The 27,193-nt window shown below is 40.4% G+C and overlaps 1 long non-coding RNA gene across 1 annotated transcript; it reads left to right on the forward strand.

Annotated features, from left to right (window-relative positions):
- Positions 1-1,400: 1,400 nt before the first annotated feature.
- Positions 1,401-15,956, forward strand: LOC137105033 (uncharacterized). Its single transcript, XR_010911769.1, has 4 exons — positions 1,401-1,614; positions 6,553-6,739; positions 7,765-7,860; positions 13,519-15,956. It is a non-coding gene; the product is annotated as an uncharacterized lncRNA (long non-coding RNA).
- The last annotated feature ends 11,237 nt before the right edge of the window (positions 15,957-27,193 follow it).

The raw sequence follows: 27,193 nt of genomic DNA on the forward strand, positions 1-27,193 counted from the left end.
TAAATTACAAACTAATGAAATGTTCGACGGTCCTTGGAGATCAGGCTAATGAAGACATAGACTTCTGATTTTGACACATTTTTTTGTTAGGTTTAATACCATTCTCTCTATCACGCTCTATTAACTATTATTATACTTATGTCAGGCCACCGCTGACACGTTACGACATCGGGATCACCTGCTGTAGGTGGGCACGCCATGGGATATAAATGGCCTCCATCTATAATGCCAGTAGCCTGTATAAAAAGTACTAAATGCTGGCGACGCTATTAAAAAAAGTGACATTTACGAGTGTAATCGTTCCAGCAACATTAGCCTGTAGAAAATTCTTTTATTTTCTTTTTTGAAAAATAAAAAACATTTGTTTTGTTATTTCTACGCATTAAAAAAAATGTTTAACAGAAATTAAATGAAATTGAATTGAATACTAGCCCACTTCGTTTAAAAAAAAATATATATATATATATATATATATATATATATATATATATATATATATATATATATATATATATATATATATATATATATTAAAAATATATAAAAATGCACTGCACGATTTGTTAAAACGGATATTTTAGCAGTGCACGCAGCTTGTGTGACCACTACAACGTCAAGAGCCACTTGGAACCTGTGAAACCAAAAAAAGAGGAAAGGAGGGGGAGATATTAATTACGCCAGAGTGTCGCTTTTATTTATTCATTTGTTCATATAATTTTTCCCTCTCTTGCTAAAGCTGCACATCCCCACACTGGTCAAACCCATACACGAACCAGAAATACTTGGAAATTCAATGAATGGGAGGTTTTGTCAGCGCAACAATATAGATCCTTGGAGACGTGTTTATTTGACAGCGCAAATCCCCAGTGTGTCAAGGTTGTCATATTCCCCTCAACGTCCAATGCAAATGTCGAGGCACAATCAGATGCAGCAGCATGACGCGTTTATTACTTTGTCAATCATTTTGATATGACAGTATTGAAACAAAGCGTGCCCACGTCCGGTAATAGAATTAAAGAAAACCCTTTCAGCGACAGGCAATTTCAGTTTGAGGCGTAAACCATATGTAGGATAAAGTCACTCTCACAGAGGCTAGCGGGCTTTTAATCAGTCAGCAAAAACATAATAATAATAACAATAATAATAAAAAAATAATAATAATTTTAGTCTTACTTCCGAGGCTCTAAAAGAAACAGAAAATTTAAAGGCACTTGATTCTGCCTAAAGAAAGCAGAATTTTCTTTTTTTTTTTCATTATTATTGTCCTTCCCACTCCAGTGCCGAAGACGCTATGTGGGGCTTATCCTCCTTGTCCATGAGTTAATTCATCAAAAGAAAGTTTCAATAAGATTTTTTTTCTGGGTTTCAATAATAAACCGACCACTGTGACATTCTTTGAGCTTAGGCTATCTTCATAATGCTGATTTGTGTAGCCTAGGAAACTACTCAGACCAGCGCAGAACCAAACCCAAAGGACTTTTGTCCATTTACTTCTACATATTCAGCATTAAGGCTGGATAAAATGACTACACGTAGGGCAACACTTTTCATTTGTTTCTTATTTTAAGGAACATATAGGCTCCAATAAGCATAACCGGGGCAGAAGCGGACAAGGTAAGTGTAGTTTTTCCTTACGGTCTATAGTCAAAACGCACATGCGTGAATGATATGTGAGATTGTGTTAAGAGGTGTCAGGAAATCAACCTCTGAGTCCTCACCAAACGTTGAGGCTGTCTAATTTCTAGGCATAATTAACTTTATGCTCAAAATCAATTGTTTCCTGTACACAGCCAGGGTCCAGGACTGCAAGCAGTGAGAGGCCTATTTGAGCATGTGAGAAAGCAGGAAGCAGCCCTACCTGCCACTCATTAAGCCCACAAAAACTCAATACAAAGAGGAGGGAAGAGGGATTAGACCTGATCGTTATACCTGCCGCGCAATTAACACTACTTATTCTTCTAATCCCTCTGTTCTAGAAATAATTGAACTTGCAATATGAATATAAAAACATTCACGACTCAATGCCTAACATGTAGATTTTTTTTTTATTTTGGCGCATGATAATAACTATAATGTATTTATTGTATGTCTTATCAGGAATTCGTGTTGCCTTTTACTCTCTTCCTCTCTTTCTGTGTGTGTTGGTGAGGGGTGAGGAGGGTGTGTGGGACGGGGTGGAGGGGTGGGGGTATCCTTAAGGAGCCCAAAGAATCTGCTGCTGATTTGTGGAGAATGCGCTTCCTCTTTATTTTCATGCGAACCAGGTAGAGAATCAGCATCTTCCTGCTCCATCACGAGGCGGGTAATCACATCCTCTTTAGAAACGGAGGTAGCTGCAACTCTTTGTGCCCGTTGTGTTGTAGGTGAATCGGAGCACACTTGAACTGAAAGAGGACTTGACCTTTGCCTTTATGTTTTCCCTAATGTTTGTCTAAATCACAATTGTCTTTTGTGAGGGGACATGCGCTGCCGTGACACGTCCTATTGAGCGGATGGATGTTCGCAGTCAGACTGAGGGAAGAGTGAGTCCGCGGCGCATAGGTGTTTGTAAACTTTTTCTGCTGGTCTGCTCACAAAAGGAAAAGGGGAAAAAACAGTGCTGGGGGGTGGGGGTTGGGGGGTAGCACATGCCATGAATGACAAGTAAAGAAGCTGCAGAATATAAAAAAAAAAAAAAAACTGACACTGGTGAAAAAACTGCCAGCATCGAGATATACTGAAAGTGTTTGAATCGTTTTCATAGGTGATTAAATTCTCGCTCCTGCGTGTTGTAAACATGATGCAAACGCACTTAAGGACCCCCGTGAAGCTCCTAGACGCACGTGCTTGATATTGCACGCGGGACAAACTTGTTACCATTCATGTGACCACATAGGTCCACACCTACATCTCTGCTGGGTGGTCACACGGGTCAGCGGAGCTCTCTGAGGTGGGAATCCTCCAGGTTTCTGTCAAAGCTGCTGTAAACAAACGCTGCCCCACATACAGTTAAATGGAGGTAAACTGTATAAAGGTGACTAAACAGTGGAGGTTGGCACGAAGAAAATTAACAATGAATTAAAATAAAATACATTTCAATTTTGAAGATATGTTTAATGTTAAAATAACCTAATTATGACTTATATAAACCTTAAACAACAACGTTGCTCGCCAGCATACTCGAAAAAACAAAACAAAAGAAACATTATATTTTACAAAATATTTAAAATATTTAAAAACAATAAATAAATGCATTGACAACGGTTTCTGAATCATCAAGCTTTTAAGTGCATTTGCTTCATTACTTAAAAGTGCACTCGGTATTTCTTACCACACGTAAATTTGTAATAAAGTGCCTTAATAAATATAAATGCTTTATATTTTCTGTTCTGACTGTTTGAAATACACATTTTCAACTCGTTTAACTTAACAGCATCAGAAAGCATTAATAACGTGATTTATTTGTGTTATGCAAACTATGGTTAATATTCTAAAGGTTTTTACTTCCTCTGTGGTTGTTTTGGTAATGTCCCAAAATAAATCAACCAATACAGGGGAAATGCGTTCACATACATTTGAGTTATTTTGACGCATGGACCAAAGCTCCCCAACATCATGTACCCTCTCACAGCATGGTGGGCCTGAGCCTCCTTCCAACAGGCTTTTGACACGTTGTAACACTCTAGTTGTCAGTTTTCGCAGTATCTTTATTTCTGTGTTCAGCCTTGTTGCAGTTACTCTCAGCACTCACAGTAAACTGCGGGAAAGTTGCTTGGGAGCGATAGAAATACTAACGGAGCCAGTAAACGACTGCTGTTTATGACAGGAGGGACATGATGGCGTTGCTCGCAGCCTATAGGGGAGCAGGAATGTATTCATTTATCATGAGTGGCAGCATGCGAGATGACATGGAAAACAGAGACAGCAGAAGCCCCTTTCTTCATCATAAAGCTTCATCAAATGTCTCTATATGATGATAATTACACTGCTGAGCATTGGAGGTGTTGTCATTTTTACTGCCAGCATTTATTTTTTTAGGATTCTGTTCATATGCATATATTTACATAATTCAAACAAACTAGTGTTTAAGTTTATGTGATGTTTGTGTGAAGGGTGCTGCAACTTATGAGTGAAATTGCTGCGCTGATAAGAATCGAACTGTAAAAATGCTACAGCTGCGGAAAAACTGTCTGTTTTCCTAAATTTTGTGCCATTATACAAATTTGAATAGAGTGTATTTTACTGTCACCAATTTTAAATATGCATTGAATAAACATGGAATATCTGGAAATACAGTCCCTGATCCTCCACAGGACACACTTGTATAGTTGACAAAAGGGGAATCAAGAGTCCAGAAAACACAGTTTAACAAAAATAATTACTGGCCATTTTACTGCCTTCACAAACATTTGGTCAAACATAGTCATATCTGAACGTTTAACTCTGAGGACCCCTGCAATGAAATACACAACCAGCATCTAATGATTTACAACTTCCTATTTTATTTCTCTAACAGTGATGCAACGCCCTCAAAAGCTGAATTATGAATATTTTGGCACCAATATGCGGCTCCTAACACACACACATAATTGTAGCTGTTGAACCAAAACATTTTAGGGTTATGAGTGTTACTCGAAACAGGAGCGACTGCACCCTGCACACTATTCACCTCTGTCTCCTCTTAGTGTTGCTCAGAGGTGAAGATCAGAGAGTGAAAAGCATGGATTAACCATTTGGCTGTCAAATGTTAAAGCTCTTGTGAGACTTACAGAATGTCATAATTAATGTTTGGGGCTGATTTGAAATGTGGACTCTCGTGGCCTTAAGGGCAAAAATGGAATGTGTGGATTTCATATATCACCCAGTGTGCAGACCTCTAAATATAGTTACTGCTGGAGTTTGACACTTTCTCTAATATGTTATGTCTTTGTGTGTGTGGTTTTTATTTTTTTTTTGGGGGGGGGGGGGGGGGGGGGGGGGGAACTATAGAAATGGTAGATAGAAGGGTGCACAAAACCTGCACAAAAAAACTACTCTGTCCATTCAACATAAAATGGTTTCATAACAGTGGGGCCAATCCTTGTAAATGTTGCATTTACTCTTTCACTGATCTTCTGTTTCTGCCCTTCTGCTTTAAAACTGGGAGTGAGAGAGAGAGAGAGAGAGAGAGTGAGTCCTTCTCTCATCATCTACTCTCCATAACTTTGTTCCTTTCGGTCTGCAGATCAAAGGCCTCTGAAATTGGTGTCCTGAAGATGTACATTGTTGAAATGACAGGGCGACAATGCAGAGAGAAAGCGTGGTCTATCAGACATGTCAGCCCGCAGAAAGGAGAGGGAGGAGAGGCTGAGAAAGGCATGGGTCTCGATTTAATACCCCAACTTTAGGAATTTGAGGCTTTAGCTATGGCCAAGTCGGTTTCTCTTCCAACAAGCATCTGTGATTCAGGGCTGTTGGGAATATTTGCTAAACAACAGGGAGAGAAAGTAAAAAAAAAAAATTAAACAAAGGGGGGGGTAAAATTATAGAAGTTGGTTATTTGTAGAAAATAAAACTAATAAAAACTGTTTTTTAGTCGCTCGTTTGGATGTCATGATTTATGACTAACGTCTGGTGGAGATATGTGATAATGTACTAATACTTTCAGAAACTTTGCTGTTATGTGATGTAGCTTAGACCGAATTGAAATGAGATTTACATGAGTCAGATATGTGTATATATATATATATATATGTGTGTGTGTGTGTGTATGTGTGAGAGAGAGAGACTAAGAAAGAAAAACTTGGAGCGTCTTGGCGTTGCAACCTGCTGCTCCAACAAAGACTTTAATAGTTGCAAAGCATCCGAAGTGACTGGAGCTCAGACACTCGCAGAATAAATATTTGTATTCATTTGAGAAATGAGGATTTGAACAACGAGACAAAACCCAACAAAGGCACAAAAAACAAGCATGAATGCAAGTATTGTCCGCGGCTTTGAAATTCTGATTCACCATATCATAACCCCCGCGACGAAAAAAACATCAATATCCCCGCGGAAAGGCCACGTTTCTATGGAAAACTAAAGAATTTTACTGCATAACACATTTGGCTCAAGAAAAAAAGGGGAAACCAAAAGGATCAAAGGCTCGGCTCGAGGAGGGTTTTTTTGCGCTAAGAAAAGATGGACGATGTTGACTTTTAAGTGTTGGCAAGATTTTGCTGAATCGTTTTCCTGTCACTCTGAAACTGTGTCTTAATATTAAAATGAACATTACTTTTTTTAATGCTTTCAAACAAACCTAAAGATTTACTCATTCGGATGGTTTTATTCCCATAAAGTATCGAAAAAGTATCAAAGACTGGGGTGCACACGCATTGGAACGCATTGTTATTTTATATAATATATTTTGGCCCACATATGCGCCAATGAGCACTTAAAAACAGCCCTAGAACACCTGGAATGGTACAAAAAAATGGCATAACTTCCTGCAGCAGTGTTCCTTCTGCCTATAATAAACCCGACAGGATACGGGAAGCTTATGGCTGAAATGTCTCAATTGTAAAGCACATTTTTATCCATGCGCTCTTTCAGGTACCCTGACACGCAGGCGGCAGAGAAACAACACTAAAGTAAACAGGACTAACAGGAGACTAGTCCCTTTGTTGTGCCAAGGCAGCTGCCCAGCCCTCCATTGTCCAGGAGCAGACTGACCGCATCCTTCCCACTGCCCCCTCACCAACCCACTGCACAAAAAGAGAGGGATGTTCTGCTTGCATGGGTAACACTGTCGTTCCAGCCCTTAGCGGTGCTCTTACTCTCTATTGAAAAGAGTGGGAGTAGTGGACACAGCCTGATATGCGGAGTACAAAGGCTCTCCGTAGAGTTCTATTGGGGTGAAAGGAATGAAGGGGCTGGAAATTTCTGAAAGAGGCTCGGAAGATTTAGAGAAAGAACGGAAGTTTTGTTGTTGTGCTTGATTTCCTTTCCTAACTAGGGATGGAGTGGATGGATAGACCCACTTAAAGTCAGTTTACTCACCTAGCCTGGCATAGAATCTGATGGTAAACCCCAAGTTATGCTGTCTTACTAAACTAATAGCTGCATGAAGACCTAATATTATTTTCTCATCTCTATCACTGGCTCACAGATTCTTTGTATTTCATGCAACACGCTGTTAACAGCAAATCCAAGCTGTCTCAATCTTGGTGTTCAAAGCCCCAAAGAAACATTCCTGACGTATGTAAATGATATATTTTAGCCCCTATAATTCAGATAACTGTATATAAAAGCCTCGGTCGAAACAATTCTTCCCTTGAAACATAAAAACGCCATTTGTAATTAACAGTACTGAGGTGTTACTGGATGCAATTAGAAGAGTCCGATTTTAAATGTGTTGCCTGGCAGAGATGGGAATGGGAGGCCGGCGTGCCCTCAGGGGGAGTCCCATGCTGGCAGGGTTGCTAGGTTTATGTGGACACACATTTTCAGCAAGGATTGAATATGACCCTGTTGTTTCAAAATGGCCTCTTGATTTATATCCATCAAGGTTTAAAGGGCATGTCATGTTTGCTGAAATAGAGGTGTTGACAGCCACACTTGACAGCTTCTGGCTCATACTGTTTTAATGTTGGTGTTATGACATTGCTGTATACTTGCCCATGTACAGGCATTTTAGGCTGAGGAACTATGTGGTCTATGTGCTGCTCGTGTTCTGGTTTCTTGTGTTGGTCATTGGGCATCATGCGTGTCAAAGTTTATACCTTGTTCAAAATAAAATAATTAAAGTCAGCGCTTCTTTTTTAGGCCTCGGCTCCCGTGAACAGAATGACCAACAATAACGAGCCAGGAGTGACACTGGATCCATGCAACTTGCTGCTCTGTGCAAGAAACACCAACCAGGTATGATGTTTCATATTGCATCCATGTCAGAGCCTACTATAAATTTCAGGGTAAACCCATGTGTATAAATGCTGGTTTAACATAATGCCTTGGGACTGACAAATCCTTTGAGAAATTCACGCTTCCCGAGAATCCCCTTTGAAGGCACATTCCGTAGGTCACAGTGCAGACACCACACAGTCGGGCTGTTTCATCCTCATCAACATTTGTGTGGGTCGCACAGCCGCCCTCAGGCCAAAAGAAACACGCTCAGGATTTCTCAGTCTATAGTTAGCGAAGGGCCAGCTTCCCCGGCTCCAGTGTTCAGGGGCCTGGACTGACATCAGCACAACGAGTTTTCTGATTGGCGACGTACTGAATAGGAAATCAGCAAGAAAAATCAGAAAGCACTGCAGCCTCATTCTGTCTGAACTAACTCTACATGCACTATCTGAACTGTAAATGAGAGTCATTGTTGGTGTACTTAGAATAAGCACAGCAGGTCTCGCACACATAGTGTAAATAAAGCCGACCCAGTGTTTAGCTACCAGGTTATTCCAGTCTCACGCTATGCTATTTTAGCTCTGTGTGCATACTGTGATGGTGCACGCACTTATAATGCTTCTCATGTTATAATTACATCATCTTGAGCCTTGTCATTCCGACACTAGCATGTGAAGCATGTAAACCCAATGGTCGGCCATATATCAGCCCGTTTTGTTTGACATTTATACACAGCCGTGGTCTTGGGTAATTAGGAGCTTACTGTTCTGTCAAATATTTAACGCCTTGTAAAGCAGCGAGCCGTTTGTTATGTACAGTGAATGGTGCAATGCTATCTGTAAGAGGGAGGAAGACACAGAGGGTAGAATATAATCCTTGACATGTGCACAGTAAACGCGATTATGTTTTTAAGTTTAAGATGCCAGCAGACAGCAATAACTCATCACACTTAGGCCTCGACTCAAAAAACACCCATGTATCATAGAACTCGCCAGAATAAAGCATGCTGCATTTTGCAGAAGTAAAAAAATATATATTTATTCATAAGTCACTGCCTTTTTAACCACGTGCTGCTGAAAATGATGAGTGGAAGAACAATTCGTCTCTCTTTTATCATTAAAAAAAGACAAACAGCAGTACAACAATGTCAAAATACTCAAAGTTCAGCACTTTAACATTTACACACGCTCACAAATGTGTTATGTAGTACTATTACTAGTTTTGCAATTTTGTTTCATGTATGTCATTTTAATACTGTATCGGATTCAGGTGGAAGTTCTGCTACTTTTCACACTGCAGAACTAATTCATTATATATTTAATGATGCATTTACTGTAACTCTTTGTAAAGCCGCATGAAATGTAAAATACTTCAGTAAAGTACATCTACTTTAACATGGCAAATGATGTACAATACCATACTGATCCGAGATTTTGAGCATTGATGTCTAAACCCTTTGAATGGAGGGATATAAAAAGTTGTTCCTTCAGACCTAATTTATGCAGATAAAGATAAGATGTACTTAGATTTAAGTCTTTTAGATGATAACCACAGCTTCCTCACGTATGAGTATTTTCACTTGATTCACTTCAGTTCATGAGACAAGGTGGTACATGTTGTCCCACGTATTTTTGTGACAGCTATAGTTTTTACGTAGTTTACCAATTCAGATTTTTCCACTGAAAACAGGATAAATACATACAACATTTGGTGCAATGCTGTTGAAATACTTATCACTACATAGCTTCACCCACCTCAGTACATATTAGAAATAAACACATGCATGAATGTTGCTAAAAGATGAGAAGGAGAAGAATAATATAAGCTCACTCTCATTACATGACAGTTTTTCATACTTGGTGTTTCAGTCAATAAATAGAAAGTATCTTTTAGAAGAAGTCTATTTTGTTAGTTTCTCCATGTGGACATATAATATAAAGACATTGACCTTTATAATATAAAGACTTTGACCAAACAACTGGGTTGACCCATATCAGAAGGAGACTGTGCACTGGTGGAAAGTGGTTTTAAGTTCACTCAAAGCAGCGTCCGGTTTAACTTCTGTTTCCCACTGCAGGGAGCTTTACATGTGGGAATAGAGGCTCCATGCATGATTGCCATGCATTGGCCCTTACGTTTTGCACATGTAGGTAAACAATGCTGCCTTGTCTGCTGAGAGGCCTGCGTTTATACATGGGTGCAAAACATGTGTTGCAGCCAAAGTCGCATCAAAGGTCACTAAGCTATGCTTTGAACACTTCAAAGCCGGGGGATGAGACTGTAGCTTTTAAGTTTTATGGCAGGTGTAAGCAGGGGTTGCTGACCAGCCCAGGGTGGTCTGCTCCCTGGTCTTCAAGAAGCTGCTGGTGGTTAGCATGGTAGAAGTGGTGGTGGTGGTGGTGTGTCGGGGGCAGGGAGATACCCGACCAGGCTGTGTCCAAAATGTCTTCAAGCAGCAGACCACATTTGGAGTCCTTGTATCTGTAAGGGTTTCTGGGAGCAGACTGGACCCAGGCAGACGTCCACTTCAAGGGTCTCCGGTTTCAGAGGACCTCAGCAGGGTACATCTAAGGCCTGCGTCAGTCCCATTTGGAAACAGAAACATTGGCAGAGAGGAGTGGAGGGGCCGATGGCTGATGACCATACCAAAGAGTGACCACAACATTGCCCCCTCCTCTAACAGACTAGAAACAGACCCTATAGCAAGTTCAAAGGATCCAAAGAGGTCTTGCCAAAGTTCATTTGCTGGAGTTCATTCATCTCAGCACCTGATGTGGTTCACTGCTTCTTTTAGTTTAAAATGTTCAACTTCAAAGGTGGCAATGTTATTAAGAGTTCCCACTCATAGCCAGGCATTTAGTAACAACGCATGCTGCTTTCCAATTAGTTATTAATAATGAACCGAAATGTATTTTCAGACATTCCACATCATATTTCGAGCTCATTCAGAATTTTGCCTTGTTTTCCTCATCACGTGAGAGGGTTTATGTGACGAGGGAGAGAATTTAAACACAGAGATAATTTTGAATGGCACCACGGTGACACCTTTTAGTTGAATCTGGACTCAACCCAAACAAAATGGATGTCACTTAAAATGACTCTACTAACAAATATACTTGTATCTCCTGCTTCAAACTGCACAAGTCCTCGTTCTGCAACAGAACTCCAAATTCACACAGTTGGGTGTTCTTTAATACACCGCATTATGAACACTGAAATCCACACAAAGTGGCTTAATAACTCCTCTGGTGACAGAACCAGCTAAATTGATCATTTTGAATGCTTTACAATATCCATAATTATGCGAGTGGAATACAAGGTGCTGCGCGTCTGGTTGATGATCCTAGGATGACAGGTTTATAAAAGCCTCTCTCCTTGAGATAGTTGGAGACCCACGTGCACATTGAGAAAAGCCATTACAAGCCCACAATGAAGCAGGTGTGTTTGTGGCACTTCACAGATGGCTGGGGGCGTTGTTAATGAGAGAATAGTAAACACCCGAAAACTTTTTTTTTTTTTGTAATCTTTGATGTGAGATTGTTTAAACAAGTGCGCAGCTCTAACTTGTCGAAGCACTGGGATGTGAGTTCAGTGCGTACATATGATTTGACTGGGACCTGCTAATAAGCTCACACAGTTTATGGACTCATTAACATATATTTTCAGAGAGGTATTCACATTTTTTAGGTGACCAGCTAGCACTAACTTGTAGGACAAATGTCACAATGATGGCAGATCCCTTATAGACTCTTATTAATTAAAATGAAACCTTTTGCGACACACAGAGAAACGTGAGCGTGTGTGAGGTGTCTCTATTTTCCTGTTGTACTGCCGTGCTGAAGGGAGATGATTAAAAGTGCATTACCTGGGCACGGCGATTCCCTGAATGAGCTATGCTAAATTAGCTGCTTTCTGTATTTGATAAATTGAACTTCCAGAGTCACATTTCAACATGCTTTGTTTTTCTCTTCCTAGTCATTACCTATTATTAAAGACAAATTTTCAATATCTCTCTGGGAGTCCAATTAAGGATTTACTCAGTGACAGTATTTTTCACTTTAATTACTATACATAGTGCAAGCTCTGACTTATTTTCTTATTTATCAAACAACACAGTAGAATGGAATTTATCAAGTAAACGGATAGTTAGATTCAGTAATTGCAGCTTCTTTTCAGCTGTGCAACAACAACAAAAAAAAAAATCTGAACAATTGAATAATATATCCAATGGAAAATGACTACACAGCATTTTCATGGGGGAAACTAAATTGTGCTGTAGCACAAATGATGTATAGCCACAGATATAGTTGTTTTAAACATTAGTAGATTATGACAGAGAAATGAAAAGAATTAGATTTAAATATTATCATAAAACTAAAAAAAAAAAAAAAAAAAACAGTATCTCAATATAACACCACAGGTTTCTGAATCACAAAAGCTTGTGTGACTTAGCTGAAAATGTATGGTCAATGATATTCATTTAATATGAGCTCGTATTGGGAAAAACTGCAGGAATCCCTTTGTAACTAAAACTGTAAAACATCAGTGGATGCCAGCGTTTAAAGTGATGCCTTGTGGCCAGTGCACTTGACTGGTACACAGCATTTGACACTGGCATTCTGGGATTCATCCTTAATACTTAAAACCTAAATGTCTCATTGTTGGAGATCACTGCGATAGTGCTGTAGTTAAGTGGTTTCAAATTGAAATTTCCTGTGGGTTTGCAGCCTGCATATGAAGCCAATAAAAGTCCCATGGCCCCGAAATAAATGTTAATTTTTCTTTTTGTGGGTCTGCAGGGTAAGAGAAATGATGACAGTTTCTCTGCTAAACATGCAGACATTCTGTGAATAATCATCTCATTTCTTGAAGGAAATTTAATAAATAAAAAAATAGTACAGCAATCCTCTTTCAGTGATGGTTCCCTTGAAGCAAGGCCTGCAGTAGTTTGAAGCTACCCGTGGCATCCTGCTTAATGCCCAATTTTCATTCGGCATCTATACCACCTCCTTTGTGTGACCCTGCAAATATCCTCTGGCCCTCTTCATTAGTCTACGGGGCCTGTGTTGAGGTTCCCTAGTTAATTTGTCCCGGCAGGACTGTTTCTTCTACTGGAGACCAGCTAGACACCAAAAAAAAAAAAAAAAGATTCACAAACTTACACTTGATACAAATATATAGTATATAGAGAGTTTCCCTTTCTCTGTTTTTTAACATATCATACTCATCCATTTTAAGTGCTTCAGGAAATCTCTCACACCACTCATTGGCTTGTTTATGGCCTGCTTTCTGCTCTGATCTTGTCATGCGCCGGTGATGCGAGCACGGTGGTGGATCATGGCTAGAACATTTTTTTTTCTTTTCCCTGCATTGTTTGGTCGACCACTTGCTGCTATAATTGACCTGCGAGTGGAGCTGATGACCAAGATGACAAACCCCTGGGGAGCCCAAGTCAGGGAAATCATGCGAGCGATGGAGAGAGACAGAGAGAGAGAGCAAGAGACTGTGACCAGCTTGCACAACACAGGCATGAAATCACACACAAACGCATACTGTACTGTATTTCCACACTGCTCTCAGTGGTTGAGCGTAATGTATATTTTGGTTGAAGAGTCTGCAGTGAGGAGACATGCCACATTTATGCAGCGCAGGGCCGTCATTTCTTTGTGGGTTCAGGATCTCCTGGCGAGATGCTGGCATGGTGCGCCTGGATCTGACAGGTGCTGCCATCCTGACGGCGCAGCTCGGCCACCACCAGACAAGAGATGTCTGCTCACACCGCAGAAGACCCAGGACCGTGCTGGGAGCATGATCCCAACTTGGCATTGACCGCAGCACCAATCACTGGAGCTGATTTAATTGTGTTACTCTTGGGGGGGGAGAAGTTTGTGAAAACAGCAATGAAAGCCATGGCCACTCAGTGTATGAAACCGCGAACAAAGCTTTTTTGATTGTTTAAGACAGTTCTAGTATGTCCACTCAGCTTCCATAGGAACTATTTTTTCCATTCTCAATTTGTCATTGTAGGGTGCGCACTGTAATAGGTGTAATGTTTGTTATCAGATGTAAACAGGGAAAGTGAGTGAAGGGGCCACTTTCACAGGAGACCGACTCTCCCCATGAAACACTTGGAACCATGTCTTCCTCCGCTGCAGGGTTGTGGGGTTGCACATGGAAAACATTAAGCTCTTTATAGATCAAATAAGAACGGGCCAATAAGTGTCAGGAAATTCAAAAAGCAGGACCAAATCAGACAGGGTGGGACTCCATCAGTCACCTCCAATCCCGCGTTGCATTCATTATTAGAACAAGCATTCCTCACCACATCCCACCTTGTAGTTTGCTGTCTGCTCTGTAATTAGCCCAGGCAAGCTATCGTTTCCATGACAGCAAGGACAAGCACGAGGCAGACAAACCATAGATAAAGAAATAAGAGAGAATTAAGAAACTACAGACCAGGTGGAAATTCTGGACACATCTCCTAAAACAGTTCACAGTTCTCCTTGCATATTCTCAGTGCCATTCCTCTCTTTACTGGATGGAGGACAGTGGGTCTAAATCTGGAGGAATAGACAAAAACACCATTTTAAAAAGATGAGGTAGCCTCGTGGTGCTGTGAAGAGACATTATAAAACACCATGTTGACGAGATTGAATGTGTCAGCTTTAATTTGGGGGACTTTGGCTTAGCTTGGGCTGCAGATGATCTGGTCTATACTTCTGCTGGATGCCGTCCAAATCTGTCTCCTTGGAAGAGTTACTGGGCCATGGGACTTTGTCCAGACACCCCAAAGGAAGGCAATCTACACCACGGAGCTTCAGCTGGGCTCAATTTGGATTGGTTGCAAGGATCGAAGCCCTGTAATTTTTTTTTATGATCAAACATAAAATATCTGCATGGAATTTCTTTCCTTTTTTTTAATCATCATATGCAAAAGTTGGCTGGGTGGACAGTCTTTTGATCTCAACACTAGAATGTAAATTTTTGTTTTTTTATTTATGATTTTATGACTATCCTGTGAGATTATTTTTTACTTGTGTGTAAATGTGTCAGGTGTGCTCGCTCAAGCATGTTCTAAGTTGATAATGAATACTGGTTTCACTATCCTCAGGTTCCAGTAAGCCCCTTTTCATAATCCTACTGTGGAAGATCCCGTCCTCCTTATGCTCCCTGTCCTATTTAGCCATTCAAACTGGTGATGATACACACTCTAAGTTTACTTCTTGTAGTTTAACTTTGAGTAGTTTAGATCATAAAGTTTTGCTTATCAAGTGGCCATTTTTCTACTCATCCCTCAGCTCCGAGATTTACAGGGGGTAGAATCGTCAGAGTGAAATCATAGGTCTACAGATGTTTTCAAGATGTTTTTTCTGTCAGTTGCAGATTATCCCCTGTAGCAAAATCTCATTAAAGTGCAATTTACAGAGCTGCACTGATGTTGCCATCAAGCAAAATTAAAGGCATTAATTTTTCAAAGAAGTTCACCGAAGTCCTCACAATAAATGATGTGGCACTTTGTAAGAATGATTTGCCAAAGTATTATTTTGGAGGAAGAAATTAGCTAACATTAACGGGCCGAAGGGATTGTACATAGGCTGCAAAAAAGATGTGCAAATGTGGCCATTTAGTCAGAGCGTGTCGGTACAGAGACATGCATATTACGGCTACCATGCTGGGACAGATGAGGGAAGAGGGAAATATGAAACCCTGATGGCAGTTATGACACAGACACATAGAGAGACGTGTACACTGGAGGGCTAAGGCACCCACTCTTCTCTGCTGTTGAGCACAAGAAAATGAAAACATCTAAAACTTAAATGTGTTTAAACTGAATCTAATCCTTGTATTTCCAAGTGCTTCAAAATTTAAAGGTCAGAATGCAATAAATGTTTGTCTTGAGAACATCTTTAGAGTGTTTTTTTCTTTTTTTCTTTAATGTGATTTATTTCTAAATAGAAAATCTGTCAGGAAAAAAAAGTATTTCTCTGACAAATAAGGTTTGCATACTTTTGACATATAGCTATTGATGTTTTGTTTCCAAATTAAAAGCAGGCCACAGTTCGTTCTTTGTCTCTTTTTATTAATGTAAGAATCTGTTTGGTTTTATGAAGAATAAAAAAAATATGACCCCACGATTACATTTTTAAAAGAATAAATCTACATAATAACATTTAAAGTAAACAATTTAAAAAAAAAAAACTCTTTTGAATTTAATTGAAAATAATACGTAGAGTTTTAACTAATTTATCTGTAATTTCAAAGATGTCAGAACAGCAAACATGGCAGAAGGTGGAGCTTCCCAAAGAAACGTTTTACCTTCAGTGTCTGCACGTTTTAACACTTGTTCAATATTTTGACTGCTTGTCAAATGTCTGCATGTTAAACAAATAATCAAGCAGTAATTCATAAGAATAAATCTCACATTATGTTTTCAGAATGGGAGTTTTATTGTACTGTCAAAAATGATAACAATAATAATGATTTACATTTTATTACAGTTCTAAAGAGCCTCTCTCGTTGTTTTCATTGACTTATCACAGAAACTGCAATTACCCAGGCCGGTTTTTAATATGATGTGATGTACATTATAAATCCTGATTGATCACATCTTAAACATGTAATGTCCAGCGCCGTATTTTATGTATATTAAAATTAATACTGTAAAATGGTCTCTAGGCTGTGGAAAGTGCGCGGGCACCGGCTCGGTCCCTGCAACTGTCCTGGAAGCTGCAGGGGTGTGATTTATAGTGATGGGATGTACTCCTGTAGACCACGTAGGGGACATAAAAAGTACAGCATAATATTGTGTAGTCTGGTGATTTATGTTAGTATTTATGATTCGGAAACGGTGCAATTAACATTCATAGACTCGTGGTCTGAATAAATGCAGTCTTGCATGAAGTCTATAGACCTGTGCAGCTCAGCCAAGTGGCGAGATTCTCTAATGAAGTGAGTTTAAAGAATTATTGTTTTTATTATTAATATTATTATTATTATTATTATTGTTACATTACTAGGCTCACGTTTTCGGTTTTTACCCTACAGAACGAAAAGTCTTTTTTGCTGAAAGGCTGTCGCAGTCTATGAGGGACATTTCTTCCCAAGTTAAAGGTCTGTCTGGGCAAAACAATGTAAGGCGGATATACGTTTAATTAAGTTAACTCATGAAAAAGATGTCCCAGCATGTCGCAGCCAGCCTGCCCGCTCCACATAATGTAGGCTAAAGAGCAAACGCAGGGCTTTTTCTTACAGCTGACGTCCTCTGAGGCACTTGTTGTCCGGGGCTTCATGCCAAAGCCTGTCAACTAAATATCAAAGATGCAGAGTGTCGGATCTTTTCCACTCTGCATTTTTACCTTATTTCATCCAGTCCCACCTGCTGTCGCGGGTTAAGTTATTTAAATGCAGCTTCTATTGGGAGGCTGCACACGCATGCACGCACAAAATGCCATTGTCTCCTTTTTTTTCGTTTCATCCTCAAATAAGAAATGATTTGCAAGGAAATTATAGGCCTCGTGAGGGCAGGTCTTTGCATATTAATTTTGTTAGACTTACCTCCCGTGGTCAATGTTCGATTTGACCATTACTCAGAGACCTCGAATTTGTTTTATTCGATTGAAAAGAGTGTGTTTGCAGTAATGTGTTGGAGGCACCTTATGCCAGCTTGGAGATAAATGGTTGAGAAGTCTCTTTGTCTGTTTCTGGACTGCGGCCCGCTGCAGATGTGCCTCGGAGGTGCATGAGTGGCGACTTTAACAGATTTGGGAAAACACGTGGCCTTTGTGCAGGTACAGTGACCTCTTTATAAGGCCCCTCTTCACTGTGAGACAACTTTTCACACTGCAGTCACAATATAATACAGGAATTAACTTTGCACAACTTGAAACCGGATATCCTTCACTGACGTCTGCGTGTCCATCTGCTGACCTTTATATAGGCAATACAACCCTGTCTACACCCATCTCTTTGCATGATAGAATTACACAGCCCCATATTTCTACTCAAATGATGTGGACACACCAGACACTTTTTTTAAAAGGGGAAAGGAAATATTTTTACTGGCTAAAAAGTAAACACTTATTCAGCTTTGGGGTTTGCAAAAAAAAAAAAAAAAAAAAAAAAGGCTGGAGTGAAGCTGAGGCTGGAGTGATTTTACTGTTGGCTACTTTGGGGGGTTAGTCTTTGAATGGCAGAAAAGGGGAGGGGGAAAAGGCTTCAAAAGCTGCTTACCAGCAGGTGGCGGCAGCATAGCGTTTGAGCAGCCCCACCCCTCCAGCTTCTGGGCTGTGGACTTTCTGGTAATATTGACAAGTGTTTTATCCTCCAGCTCAGGAGAAATTAAAACTGTCAACGTGTCAGCAAATATGATATTATTGATCGCAGATGAGTGAAATTCAAAGCTGCTCCTGCATGCTGTCTTGAAGGTTTGAGCTGATAATTAAATATGTACTGTCTATGGTGAATAATGATCATATCTCATTTGCAGACCTTTTGCACTCACACATGTAGTTTGACAGTAATGTATCTTTTGCTTGTTGAACAAATCATAACAAAGTCTTAGCGTCACTACCTGACACCTGGAGAGACAGGACAGCAATCAAGGTCCTTTGTGATGACTTTTCCCCAGTGGTCAAGTCTCTTATGTGCTAGGAGTCATTCAGAAGATGAATCACACGATGCGTTTTTAATTTCCCTGCCGTGGCCCCAGTCCAGGACTCGGTGGGACTGATGGAAATGAGCGCTGGACAGGCCAGCGACATCAGCTGACGAGGGCTGCAGCACTTAAGACATGATGTACGACGGTCATTACTGGAGGCAGGTCAGGAGGGAGTCCGGGTCATCCTTGCAACCAAAGAGAAGCAGCAGAGGAGGCAGAAAGTGTCTGGCCAGTTTAGAAAATGCCACATCTTTTCAGACCTTCTTCAGGAACGCATGCAGGGCCCCTGGTGGGTGAATGGTCCCTCAAGACAGCAAGGGATTATTACACATCCTCACCTCTGCTCTTTGTTCATGTACAGTATGCGGCTGCAGCACTTGGCAGGCTCTTTCTCTCCGAGCCGCATCACAAATAATGGTTTGACATATGTGCCACTTATCAACACGTCTGCAGACAAGTTGGCAAGTCACAGATCTATTTTAGTTTGAGGTCGGCTGATTAGTGGTGCAGATACGGGACTGAGCATATGTGTCACTTGCACTCTTTGTGTTGGCATGGTGTAACTCCAGCACAGTAGAAGCTCCGGCTAATTACCAAGCGTCTGACGGCCTTTTCTTTCACTACCTTTGATTGAAAGCTTGACTTTTGCCTCCTGAGCCGTGTTGTGAAATGGTTATTCTTTGTGAACGCACACTTCTGGGTGGTGCACAGAGCAACAGACCACAATATGGGGGCCTCTGTGTTGTGTCTGGTGTCACAATATTTGGGGTATGAGAAAGAGCAAATAGATTAGAGAAAAGCAAGGTGTGAATGTCAATGAAAATCACCACATGTATCTCGTCTATGATTTCATAGCTTCCTTATTGGGAGCAAAGGGTTATTCAGAATTAAACAAAAGTGCCCGACAAGTGGAAATGTAATTGCATTCAAAGCCAGTTCAAGCCTCGCATCCCTAACGCAAAGAGAGGACAGCATGTCAAGGAGATAAAGAAGTGCATCAAGCAAGGGGAGAAAAGGGGGAGGAAAAAAAATGAAAGGAAATAACCAAAACGAAATAATGTGCCGGACCACCTCTGGAGCAAGTACAAGCTCGGCATCTGTGTCAGATGTTGTTAATTAACGTCAGTATGTTCCTCGCTGGCACTTGGCTTCCTGTCCTTCGAGCAGGGCAGAGCCTAAAGCAGAAGAGCTTATGGAGAACAAGTGTGTATGTGTGTGCATTGAGGGGTGTGTAGGAGGTCTGAGGGGTTAGAAACAGCAGTAGTAGGGGGTGTTAATCCCACTCATTATCATTTCAGTCTGTGGCCTGTCTTGGGAGGGGACTACAGGGGCCTACCACTGCATCTTATCAATATGTACTTCCCTTTTTCACCTAGCCAAGTGGCCCCTGAGTGCACTGTGGCTAACTAGCCTCTCTTACTCTTTTCCTATTTCTCTGTCTCTTTCTTTTGTCAGTATATGATTCGGTCTTTTTCTGAAATATTTGATATGTTTTCGTATGTTTGCTGTAAACAAAAAGACTAATCATAGAGCGATAAACTAAGTCGTGCTCAGGAGAAATATGCTAGGAAAATAATAAATGCAGGAATTAGCCCTGTAAACTATATACTACTAAATACACTTGCTTTCCCTGTATTTGTTGATGGAAGGTATGTATAGTAGCTAACACCAGGTCAAGGAGGTCAACTATAAACTGGGTATAAAAGTGTATGATGATTTTCAAATATATATAACAATAAATTCTTAATATTTTATTGCGTATTATCTAAATACAAGCGCGTTCACTGCTTTGACTCTGCAGCATTTGGACTACATCTACTGAAACGGAAGCACCACAGGTGTTTTTTCACATCACATAATCTATACGGCTAGTAGGTGTTTGTAAGTTTCCTCACTAATGTTTTCTTCATATTGGTTTTTGCAACACAACAAACCTTATGTCAAGTTCTTGTACATTTTGTCATGTCTTTAGGGAAATCAAAGAGTTTAAAGACAGTAAATTATTTTTAATGCTTGCACAAAAATAATAGGCCATTTTCTAAATGATGTGCCATGCTGGTGCCTGGAATCATCAGGATGCCAGTTTTGCCTCCCTGTTGATCAGCTAATTTGCAACTGAGCGCACCTGGTGTGTCTTATTGCGTGCACAAGTGCCGAGAAATGGCACTCTATCTACTGGGTTTGGTTATTTCCATGCAGAGCGGAGGTACTGACGATGTTAGCATTAACGGGCCATTAAAATGAAGAAGGATGAAGTCATCGCCGCGAAAAGTTGCTGCGCCTTGCTAAACGAGAAACCAGAGTGGGACGAGATAAAGAGGAAGTGGCACTTTCAACATGGCCACCATGTCCGGTAATGACCAGTGTTGAGCTTTTATAAGCTCTCCACTGAGCAGGGCCTCAGATTAATGCAGACAGGAGCATGACAGCAGTGGTCTGAATAGACCCCATTGGGGCCTGTTTCAGATGGCCCATGTTGAATGGTAAAAGTAAAATGGCTGTGACATGCAGATGTTAGAAGCATCTAGAAATGCCCCATATCCAACAAAAGCTCTAAAACCTCTAAAAGGACTATAGTGGATGACGATTATGGTTCTGACTAGTATATCTGCTGTTTATCACTTTCACCTGCCTTGCTTGGAGTGTGGGGGTGTCTAGCCGGCAACTGCTTCCAGCCGAGCGTCAGAAGCTTATCTTTTCAACAGGGTTTTGGACGGCAAATCAGGGCAGGCTCAGGAAAGGAACAGAGCGCAGTCTGGGGTGGCGCCACACCTCGGCACTAATTTCAGGGTTAGCAGAACGCCCAACAGGAGAATGGCATTGCCATGGCAACAGTTAACAGCTAACAGCTAAAAGCACTGTCTACAATCTGATAGGAGCCCCCCCTCCAAAAAAAAAGCAGTCGTCAGGACACACAGACGATTATAAAAATCTTTTTTCACATGCAAAATCTAGAGAACAGTTAAGTCTATGTTTTGTCACCTTTTAAACATTTCTTTGGACATTTATTCAATTGTTCATCTGTACTGCATGTAATGCCTCACAAGTACATTTAACATGTTTTAAATCCCTTTTTGCTCAAGATCAGTCTTGTTTTCATCTTCAGATTTTGTGCCAAATCCCCTATTATTTAGCATTCACCCACTATCACAAAGTAATAACACAAGTACAATAGCTTTATCCATTTGTCTTTTCTCATTTCTTTTTTAGCAGAGGCACTCTGAAATAAAAACACCATTACATTTGCTTTCCAAACCAACCACGCAAAATTACTCTCTCCACGTCTGTACTTGATGTTGAAATGATTTTTTGATTTGATTTTTTCCCCAGAATGTACAAGTGATATAAAAAGGGAATGAAGAACGGCAAACGGAAAGAAGATGGCAAATCGGCGAGAGGGAGTGAGGGGCAACCAGAATATACTTTCCATCAGGATCTAGTCAATTTATCAGTGGAGAGATGTTATTAGCTTCCAGATAGCTGCAGCAAAAGCATGTACGTATTTTCCTCCCCATCAGTCTCCTTTATATTTTTAGATGTTCTTTATGTGAGTACAATGGCCTCAATATCAAACATTTTAAATGATGCTTGAAATACCAGTCACTTGACTTTGATGTCACAGGCAATTAAATCCAACCTTACCCCTTTCCACCGTTAATAACAGCAATCTCGCCCGGCCTAGTGCCTAATTAATATGTGCTATTTGTCACATTGCCTTGACACATGTATATCAAAGTGGGGGTGGGAAGAGTGGCTGGAGGGGAGCGGAGGTGGCTTTGGAGGGGAGAGTGGGAGGTGGAAGAGTGGTATGCTGGGCTTTCATTAGGTGGCATCTCCACACTGTGAACTGCAGGTAGTAGTGTCATTTGATTTTGTAAGGGGGCATAAAGCAAGATTTTGATCCTGTGATAAGGTGCTGCACACAATTCAGGGATTTGAAGGCACTGATGTAGATGTTGAACTGAATGTCAATCATAATATCAGAATTCTAAACAGGTGAAGGAAAATATTTGGCCATGTTTGCAGGTGAAATGGAGCAAAGATGAAAATAAATAGCTGGTCCTGATTTATTCTTGTGTTATGAACAAATGCTTCTGATGGTGATTAGCCTGAATGTGATGACGCATTTTCACATGGTGGATGCTTAATTTTGGAATGAAAATATTCATATTTTGTATTTGTCTGTAATTTTGTGCTTTTTAGGAAATCATCATCCTTCACTGGAGTTTGACTGTGGCAAAGCGGTGCTTATAATTAGGCATTTGTTTGTTTATGTGTGTGCATGCATGTGTATTGTGCATTTGAGCACATGCCTTGTCATTGCCAATTTCCACTATGGCTCGACGGGTGGGAGGGCAGTGCTGCAACACTGCAATGAAATCAATGATCCATGTTTTTTTTTTTCTATTTTTTTTTTTTTTTTAGATGTGACCAAGAAACTAAGTTGTCATCTCATTCTGAAACAAAAGAGGTGATGGGGGTGGGAAACTGAAAGCACAGTGCACCGAAGCTACTAAGATTACATTGCAATTGTGCCGGGTTTCATGCCAGGGCAGTTCTCAGTGGGGTCAGTACACAAACACCAACCACTCATACATATACTGTACATCCGAACTGTCTCTGCTAGCCCCGCTCCCCACGCCTTGCACCCACCCCTCTCACTTTCCGCCTGAAACCTTCTGCCAAATGCTGCCAGACTCTCACATCTGTGCAGAAAATGAATTGTATCCCACAGCCCTCTGAGTCAAGGATTCACTTGTAAAGAATGCAGTTTTATTGGATGAACAGACTAATGTACCATGCAATGTAGTTGCACTAGCATTTTATGCCACATTGAAAGAGTCAATTAATTTGCATAATTTGAACGAGCATGTACTGCCACTTTGGAGGCATGGCTAGGCATCTTGGCTAGTCATGTCAGCTCCTCCATTTCTGATAAATTAATCATTCTTGCCATACAATTAATTACTTTTATGACAATTTGAACCATAGTCCCACCCACTGGCCCCGCAATTTTACAGCCTGGCTGCAATATCAGAGCATCCTGATGAAACCCTGGTGATTTAGAGAACACCTTAACACAGAGCCTATGCCTAGGGCTGAATAAAATTAATATTTTGTTTCCCATCTGGTGGAATCAGCAGAATTAATGAGGGAAGGAGGCCCGTAGCTACACAGAATCCAGGGATCAATCTGCCTCTCTCCGCTGGTTGCTACTCTTTGCTGGAGGTGTGTGTGTGTGTGTGTCTGTGTGAAGCCAAGGCTTGGGGTGTGTGTGGTGGTGGTTTAGCTGAGGATGATGGTGGCTTGTACACTTGTACAGCGTGGGCAGCCGTCACCCACAATGCACTATGGTGATCACTACTGTAAATGAGTGATTACAGGAGTGCCAGTCAGTCTTCGCAGCCCTGATAGACAACACTGTTCCGTACCCACCATCACCCTACTGATTAATTTTCAGTCGTGGCTACCCATCTGTCTGTCTTTGCCTTTGTCACTTGTTTACAGCCTCTAATTGAATTGCAGTAGGGAAAATGTCTTTGAGTTTACGGGCGTGGAGTGCTGGCAGTTCAGTGACGATGTGCTGTGGCAGAGCAAGGCTAGTTTAATGCGAATAGCTCAGCAAAGAAGGTGCATGTGGTTCTTGTCGCCATGGGGATACTAGGGGTCAAAGGAGATTTTTATGTTGTCAAAACAGGAAAAGGGGAATTTGCAAACACCTTTATTGATAAGGATGTGTTACATTATACTCCATTTTTTTTTAAGATTTGTTTTATGGATTTTTCTGGGGTTTTTTTCAGCAAGAGAGGTTTTACATCATCGCAAAAAGTGGGACATTTGCACATTCAGACTATTAACTATTTATTCAATTTTCTATTTTAATTTTAGTATATAAAGAAAGTAAGTATATAAAACAATTTGCCAATTTAATACTTGTTCAGCATGTGCACTGGGGGTTTATTACTTCCTGTATATGGATTCTGTTAAGCAAGAAGAGAGAAATTTGAGAAGACACTTATTGTTTTGTTGCACTGCAAATTTATTTTTCGGGGGAATTTTATCTATTGTCTTTTCTGAAGCTTTAGGATTTTGATATTCTTCCAAATGAGGGGAAGAGTTGGATTTGTGCATTCAGTGTTGTGGATTTATTAACAGTGGAAATTTGTTTTTCTGGGACAGTGTTTATTTTTATGATTTCAAAACTGGATCTTGATGCTGCCGAAACACAATTTATTTTAGTGTTTTCATAGATAATTTTGAATCACGACATGAATTATATGCTATACATAGCAGAAATGATGAATAAATGCACCATAATGACCTGTTTGACCCCATTTGCCAGTGGAAACAGATAGTCATGAATAATAATAAATGGTAGTGTGAATACTGTAAAAGGGAAAATGTATGTAGAATAATGCATTTTAACCCCATTAGCACCTTTATCAGACACTAGCATCTAATACATCTTGATATTCTTGTTAGTGGAAGCATTTTGGCCAAACTGCTTCTTTAAAACTTTTCCCCGTTTCACATAGTTTCAGGTCTTTGCATGACTCTGAACTCTAAACATTGCACATGATGGTGACAAGAAATAGCAAAGGTACCATGTGTTCATTTCACTTATTCATACAGTATGTGGCTGGAATGCAATTTGGCTCTTTAGTCATCCATTTACCAGAAAAGGGAGAGAAAGAGAGACAAGGGAAAGCACTCGTATGACAGAATAGGCACTCCCATAGTGTCATCCAATCTGGGCACCCCATTACCTCCTTCTTTGCCCCATGTGTGGGTGTGTGTCTGTGCCTATATGTGAGTGAATTGCCCCCCCTCATCTGCCTTGCTTGCGCCATGCAGCGTTGTGCCGCCTAGAGAAGGTGGTAGTCATCCCTTTGAAGTATCACTTCAATTACAGGGTTTAACCTCACAGGTCAGCCCTTGATTATTTACACAAAGCTGATGTAATTCTGCTGGAAAGCCTCGCCTTTGCCATGAATACAAAGCCTGCATCACACTGATGGAGTGAATTTCACATCAACACTTGTCCTGTTTTGTTACATCATGTTTGAAAAAACTGCACCTGACAGGATTTACATGTTGCCTTACAAATGTAAACACGTCTCACAGACAGATTGACATGTGCATGCAGAAATGTAAGTGCTACTATTATCTTCTTGGAGCAGTACTGGAGATTCAACACTCCTGATGGGCATTAAGTAGTTCTGTGTGGGTGTTTCTGATGATGGCTACAAGATACGTGACACCATCAAAGATGCATCAATGATTTTTGTTTTTTTAACCATGTTGAAAGCTTATTTTTGTGTCTTGTCTGCTTGGTTTGCCTGATAAATTAGGGCCATGTAAAAACTGATCTTGCCAAAAATGGCATTGAATAATAGATTGTTTTGTTGATCAGGTTGCTGTTTACTTACCCTTTTAAATCCCTATTCGGTCTCCTCTCAGCTGGAGGCCTTCTATTGACTTGTTATTTTTTCATGAAGTGAAGTAGGGGCAACACCAAGCGCTGCTATCACTCCTTCTTAAATAATATAAACAAAAGAACAACAACAAAGGTAAAGTCTAAGTCATCTTCCCTGTTTGTTCATTTTAGCCTAGATGGCCCTCGTTCGCTGAAGCATGATGCGTGCAACGAGAATTCGAGGGTCCTCTTCTCTCCACAGCCCTGTGTGCACAACCCCCATAAAAGTTGCAACTGCCAACTCAGGTGGAAAAATGTTGCAGAGTAAAAGATGTATTCAATAAATAGAGAAGGACAGCATGGGGCCTGGGGAAAGCATGAGACGGAGGTTTGGAGAGTGGAATAATGGAAGAGAAGGTAGATGGGGCATGAGTGTACATTAAACAGCGGTGCTTGACGCCTGTGAGAGGAAGCATACCGCTGGGAATATAACTCTTAACTAGCATTGTCTCCTTTCAATTTAAAGAAACAACCAGGGCTGTCATCTATATAATTCTTTCTTTTTAAAGGAGGATATCACTGAACTTCAGCATTCAAATTTATTTTTTTGCACCCCAGGATATTTCAGCTGGCACCATGTGAGCATGTATTACTGTCCCTTTGGGCAGTAATGTGGCTCCAAAGGCACATAGGTTTATCCCGACCTTGAAAATTACAGTCACTGCAAAAAATACAGTTCACAAGATGACTTGTAACAAGCATGACAAATCACGTACCGATATGAGATGTGTGTCCTAACAGATTATATCATTAACAGAACAGTTTTCGCTTATCTACATGTAATGAAAGAATGATGAAAGTGCGGAAATTTATGGATGTGATACTGTAAATGTTTAAACCTAGGTAAATATGGCAAATATACACTAATCAGCAACAAAAGTAAGACTGCTGGTCTTACTAATGTCAGGGAGGACAAGGGCCCCATATGCAGCAAAATGCGATACACTGTGTACAGAGGTGGTAGAAATACACAAACTCAATACTCAAATAAAAGTACAAGTATTTGCCTAACAAAATGCTCCACTACAAGTACCATCTCAAATCTTTTATTCAAGTAAAAGAACTAAACAGATTATCTAGATTTTACTTAAAGTATAAAGGTTAATAAATTTCTCTATGAAAAAAAAAAAAAAAATTTTTGTATTAAATCACCAGATGGTATTGATGTTGTGGCCGATTGGTGTATGGTTAGATATTTATGGCCATGAAAAATAGTA

This window comes from Channa argus, chromosome 19, assembly GCF_033026475.1.
Source record: "Channa argus isolate prfri chromosome 19, Channa argus male v1.0, whole genome shotgun sequence".
Lineage (NCBI taxonomy): Eukaryota > Metazoa > Chordata > Actinopteri > Anabantiformes > Channidae > Channa > Channa argus.